Source organism: Lepidochelys kempii, chromosome 9 (assembly GCF_965140265.1).
Source record: "Lepidochelys kempii isolate rLepKem1 chromosome 9, rLepKem1.hap2, whole genome shotgun sequence".
NCBI classification, from domain to species: domain Eukaryota; kingdom Metazoa; phylum Chordata; order Testudines; family Cheloniidae; genus Lepidochelys; species Lepidochelys kempii.
This window is the reverse complement of record NC_133264.1, coordinates 21857248-21863249: the sequence shown is the minus strand read 5'-3', so window position 1 is coordinate 21863249 and position 6002 is coordinate 21857248.

Here is a 6002-nt window from a genome sequence, read left to right as displayed (position 1 = left end):
AACAACCTTATCAAATCAAAATGTTTCAATAATGTCAAAACATAAAATATTAAATATATTTAAAATTATAACATAAAAGTGGAAATGATACAAAGTTGGAACACATGAGAGAATCAAAACTAAATACGCCACTTCTAGTTTGAATTGTTTCAAAACTTTTTTTTATCAGTGTTGTCAAGGTAATACTTTCCTGGAAAATATTTTGATAATAGCATTTTCTGATGTGAAACTGTTCTGTGAAAATGTTTTAAATCAGCACTAGTAACAGGATCTGACCCAAAATCAAGGACAAAACTTGAGTTGGCGTGAATGGAAACAGGATTGGGCCCACTGATTTTAAAGAAAGCTGAGGAAAATCAGCATTTTGCAGGAGTGAGCCCATAGGGGAATCCATAGCCATAGCTGATTTCTAATAATTGGACCTACAAATTTACCCCAATTGTGGGCCTAACTGTGGAAAAGAGAGTAAAAGTGTTACAGTAACCTGTAACAATAAATTTTAATGGGAAAAGGTGCAAAAGGAAGACAAACAAACTGAATTAGTCTAAATAAAAAGGCCTAATATTACTCAAGGAGCGTGTTAAGATCATTTTGTAAACAAATAAAGTGTGGGTCTGTAAATCAGTGGACCAAACCTGTCAGAAATTAGGCCTAATTGGTTAACAAAATAATAAGGGGTAGGCTATTCCACCCATCACTCCCTTTTGAGTTTTTGTTTGTTTGTTTTTAAAGACATTGGTCAAAACAATACTGAAGTGAGGATTTCACAACTACATCTATAAAGACATAAGGGTTTCCCAGCTGTGTCTATTGATAAGTGAGTTCTTACCAAAAGCTGTAGCTCACGAAAGCTCATGCTCAAATAAATTGGTTAGTCTCTAAGGTGCCACAAGTACTCCTTTTCTTTTATCAAACTAAACTTCCTTTTACATCCTCTAGGCTCTTCCCTTTCTCTGGAGGTGATAGATCAGATCACCTTTCTAACAGCCCTAGATTGCCTTATTTCAATGTGACTAGTTTGGAATGTGAGGATGTGACCATATACTTCCTAGCTTATGGCTGCCTCTGCTGCATAGCCAGAGGTGTTAGCCTAAGAACAGGGCCTCAGACTGTCACAGTGAGAAAAGGCCCTTACACCTGCAGACTGTGATTTTGATTCTTTATACCTCTATAACTAGCTAAGTGATAAGAATACACCTAAATTCTTAGATCATAGGCCTTTGCAGACAGGCCTGAATATCTATATCCTAACAGCCTTACTTAATACTTTACATTTAAAATGTTTTAACTGTTTTTCCTGTCTTTTCTGTATCTTTAATACAAAGTTTAAAAGATTTTTAATAATGTGTTTGCTGTGGTACTAAGCAGGCTAACGTCTCTGGTTACCAAACCCTGAACTTTGTGTTATGGTGGACAATTTCAGAGTCAAGTTAACACCTTGGACTCTTTGGGCCCCTTTATTCCATCTAAATTAATAGAACATGACCTACAGTATCAGAGCAGCAATACACAAAGCAAAATTATGCACACAGCAAGGATAGCCATGACTAAGGCCAGTGTTTTCTGGCAATGAAAACAGAGTAATTTCTCAAAAAGAAAAGGAGTACTTGTGGCACCTTAGAGACTAACCAATTTATTTGAGCATGAGCTTTTGTGAGCTACAGCTCACTTCATCGGATGTAGCTGTAGCTCACGAAAGCTCATGCTCAAATAAATTGGTTAGTCTCTAAAGGTGCCACAAGTACTCCTCTTCTTTTTGCGAAGACAAACACGGCTGTTACTCTGAAAAGAGTAATTTCTGATTTTCAAAGATTTATATTTTGAAAATTTCAGATATGCATGATATTAATACAAAAATATAAGTATAGACAAACATGGGAAATATGTAATCCTTTACAGCACAAAAATGCAGTAGTCTACATTACAATGTTTACAAATGCACTTACATTTTTATGTTCTAAAATGTAAAAAAAAATGTATTAAGTGATCACAAAACAAGTCGGACTGCTGCCGGGTCTCTGCTTCAAGCCGGGCTGCCACCCAGGCTCCTGGTTTGGGCTGCCACCCAGGCTCCCCACTGGGATCCCAGCTCCCCGCTTCCTACCAGGAGCATGGCAGCCGACCCGGGCTCCAGAGGCGGATTTCCCCACCAGAGGCAAGAAGCCCCAGGTGGCTTCCCCCCCTGCTCCCAACTAGGAGTGGGAAGGCAAGAAGTCCCAGGGGGCAACTGGGCTCCCAGTGGGGAGCTGTGGGGGGCTGAGAGCTCTGGGTCTCTGTCCCCCATACTGCCCCTCTTCAGTCGGTGGAAATGCTCCTGTTGAGGACGCACACCACTGACAGAAGGAGGTGGACATCAGGTTGACTAGCAGTCAACACATTAATTACTGCAGTGGCTAACAGAAGTTGTCTTAAGATGGTACTGTAGACATAGCCTAAGTCTTGGCAAATGTTTGTCCATGCTTTTCCAAAAACTGGAGAGAGAAATGTCATTGGTAGTAGGAAGTTCATTTACAATGTTCCGGTAAACTGCCCACTAACCCTCAAGGCACAGAACTCAGCAGAACTCTGTTTGTAGTCACTGAAGTTGTGGGAGAGTACAGAAACTTGATTGGGATCAACGATTCTCAGATAGCAAAAGAAAAAACAGAAACCTATATACTGCTGTTTGTCTGTATATAAGTACCCCTGCAGGTTGAAAAACTTGACATTTGAGATTGTCCAGTGCATTCTGTCCTTTGTACTGAAGTCTTGCCAGCAGATCAGATGTAATGTTGTACACTTCTGTTCGTAATGTCAACCCTGATTCAAATTTAAGTACTGTCTGAACAAATGGAGTTGCTTCTGCTTGAATAAAAATTTATCTGCAAAAGTGATTCACTCTGCACTAAAGCACTTAGTTCCTCTAAAATGGCAGTCATGTCCTCCACTTTGATTTCTCGAGCAACAAACCCCTGTAGTACTCCACATGATGGTAGAGTTAATCTATGGCTTTAAACCAATTATTCCATCTTGTTACAACCAGTTCTAAATGTTGAGCTTTCAACTCTATGGTCAATAAGGTAGTGTCTGAAATGAGTGTCTGAGTGGGGGTTTGCAGAACAGCTTTTTTATTAGTGCATACAGATGGTCCACTTCTGTATACAAATGGCATCAGCACTTGCCTGGTAAAGCTTTAATGTGTGCCCAGCAGGTCACATGAATGCAGCTGGTTAAAATGCCACTGAAACCATCTTTGAATGACTTTTGCATATGCTTTGCATTATCTGTCACATAAACCACTGCATTTGAAAAGTCAATTTCATATTGTACAAGGGTCTTTATAACAGCTTGTGCAATGGTAGAGTAGTTATATGTTCTCACTGCACTGTTTCTATGAGCTTGGCAGCAGCTGGGCAATCTTCTGAAACCTTCAGCAGCTGTATTAGAATATTTGCAACATACCAGTTTAAGCTGTCTGTATAGTCATCCACAATTACAGCTACTGCTGATCCTTCAATTCAGTGATCAGCTGTTGCTTGTTTAGTTCAAAGATGCAGGGAAGATGGACTTGTTTCAGTATACTTGCTTGTGGCATACAGCCCCGCATTTTGTACATGCTTGTTTAGGAATTCTCACATTTTGGGATTGTCTTTTTTCCTAATGGGATGTTTGCACTGCAACAGGCCTCTACCTTGTTTTATACTATCTTTTCCCTGTATTTCTGATTTTCATTTTGTCATGCAAGCACACCAGTAATTATGAGCTATTGCTTTGCTACTGTCACATCACTGCTCTCTGCCCTTCATTTTCTTTCTTCCATTGCTGCAACATGATGTGGACCTTTCATGTGGTTGACTATGTGGTCCTTTTTAACAGAGTCAAGAAATTTGCTGAAAATTGTACAAAATAACTTCCTTCCATCCACATGGAGAACATCTTTGCCGAATTCTTTAACTCTATCCCCAGGCTTAACAGTTTTATGCATAGGTAGTAAATGGCTTCAAATGGCTGAAGCAGAAGGTGGAAAATTGAAAGGAATTGGCTAGAGGCAACACATAACGCAATAGTGGGGGAGGAGGGCAAAATTTAAAGGTTCTGGTGGCATGCAGCGGGGTTCAGCACAGGTACCTAAGAGATAAAGGAGTTTTGATTTCTAGAGCTACTTTTGATGACATGTTTTATGATACTATGTAATAGCAGATGGCGACTGTTCTAGAAGAGAGTTACTCCTGAGGTTTACAGCTGACTGGGACTGCAAGCTTGGAAATTCCCTTACTGGCAGCAAGCAACTTGTCAGGCTTTAGGACCCAAGGGAAAGACTGCTGCAGCTGGTGTCATGGAGAGTTCTGGGCAGGTAAGAAGCCAGTGCTGAGGGAGAAAAGTGAAGAAGGGAGACAGCGGCTGCACCTGAGTTGCTTTCTGGAATAGGCAGGCGGGGAGTGACTGTTGTGCAACATGGAGAGCGCAGCACCAGCTGTGTTATGGGAGAAAATGGGGGTAGGAGCTATAGGCACTGGCAATAAAAGCTTAGAGCCCGCTGGGTGCAGGAGGGTCAGGAAGAGGCTCTAGCTGTGAGGGAACAGCACTGAGCCTATAGGCAGCTCGGGCAAAGTCTAGATGTGTGCAGAAGTGGAGATGTGAGCTAAGTGCCTACAGCCAGTTGTGTACTGGGAGGAAGGGCAGGAGCCAGCTGTCTGCAGAGATTAGGGAAGGTGGAAATGGGGAGCTGGTCACTGGGAGCCTGGAGCCAGCTATGTGCAGGGAGGAGGGGGCAGGAGCCTGCTGTGCAGGCAATGTGGGGGACAGATGGTGGGCACTGAGGGCTAGAACTGGACCAGCTGTGTGCTGGAGGGAGGGGGCAGGAGCCAGCTGTGTGTTGGGAGAGGGACCAGGAACCAGCTGTGTGCAGGGCAGGTGAGCAGGGGAGAGGAGCTGTGGACGCTGCTGAGAAAAGGTGCAAGCGCTGTCCATTGTGCAGCATGACAAGGGAGCCCAAGGGCCTTGCCTGTCCAGGAGAAGGAAGCTCCATGGAGGTATTGCTGAGCCCAGGCCTGTATGAGGAGGGGAGAAGTTGGTGGTGAGTCTCATACAAAAGCCAGCCCCCAACCTGTGCCCTGGGGAGTAGTCAGCAGACATACACCCTGGGAGAAATCTGGAGGGGGCATGTGACCCGCATGCCCCCTCCCCATGCTTTGCCTCTGGAATTGGCAATTTTGGAAATGAAAGGTAATTTCGGGAAAAAACACAGCAATATTGGCAATATCTGGAAAACACCAGCCCTAATCATGATTGAAAATGATATAAAATACACACAAACCCCACAAAAGACAGAATCAGCTTGGTCTGATCATTCTATCGGTTTTGAGGGTCTGATCCTTCTCTAACTGAAATCATTGTGAACAGGACTGGTTCCTGAGAAAGCAGTAATCTGAATGCTTCTGTTCCAAGTACGCAGTTTCTCTTGTATATAGTTGAAAGGAGAAAGCCTTTATCTTTTAAGTATTGGTAAAATGATATAACAGTTAAAAATAAATTAGCTATCAAAATTACTTTCTTGTGTAATAATTTATATATGCCTGTATAATAAACATATTCACAAAGCACTTAAATACAGTATGTTATGTAATATGAAATATTGTTTTTTTTTACTTTTCCTTTGCTTGCTCAATGATCCAGTTATCACAGCGCTTGTAAATTTTGTGTAATTAAACAAGCACAAATAAAATGACTGTAGAACATTTAAAATGTTTAAATGCACCTTTTTAGTATTACATCATGCAGTTTAACATAGCCAAATATCTGGACTTAGGCTACAAATATGTCATTTAATTAAAATGCTGTTAAACAGTAGCTCTGAAAAGTATGCAAAATGTAACAACATAGTAATTTTGCTTGCTCTGACTACATTTTGCTATATAATAGTCTTTTAAAAGTCCTGCAGAGTCAAATCTTCCAATATGCAGATTTAATTCCCATAATTAACTCTCCATGATAGCTTTCCCCAGATGGTATAATGAAGACTC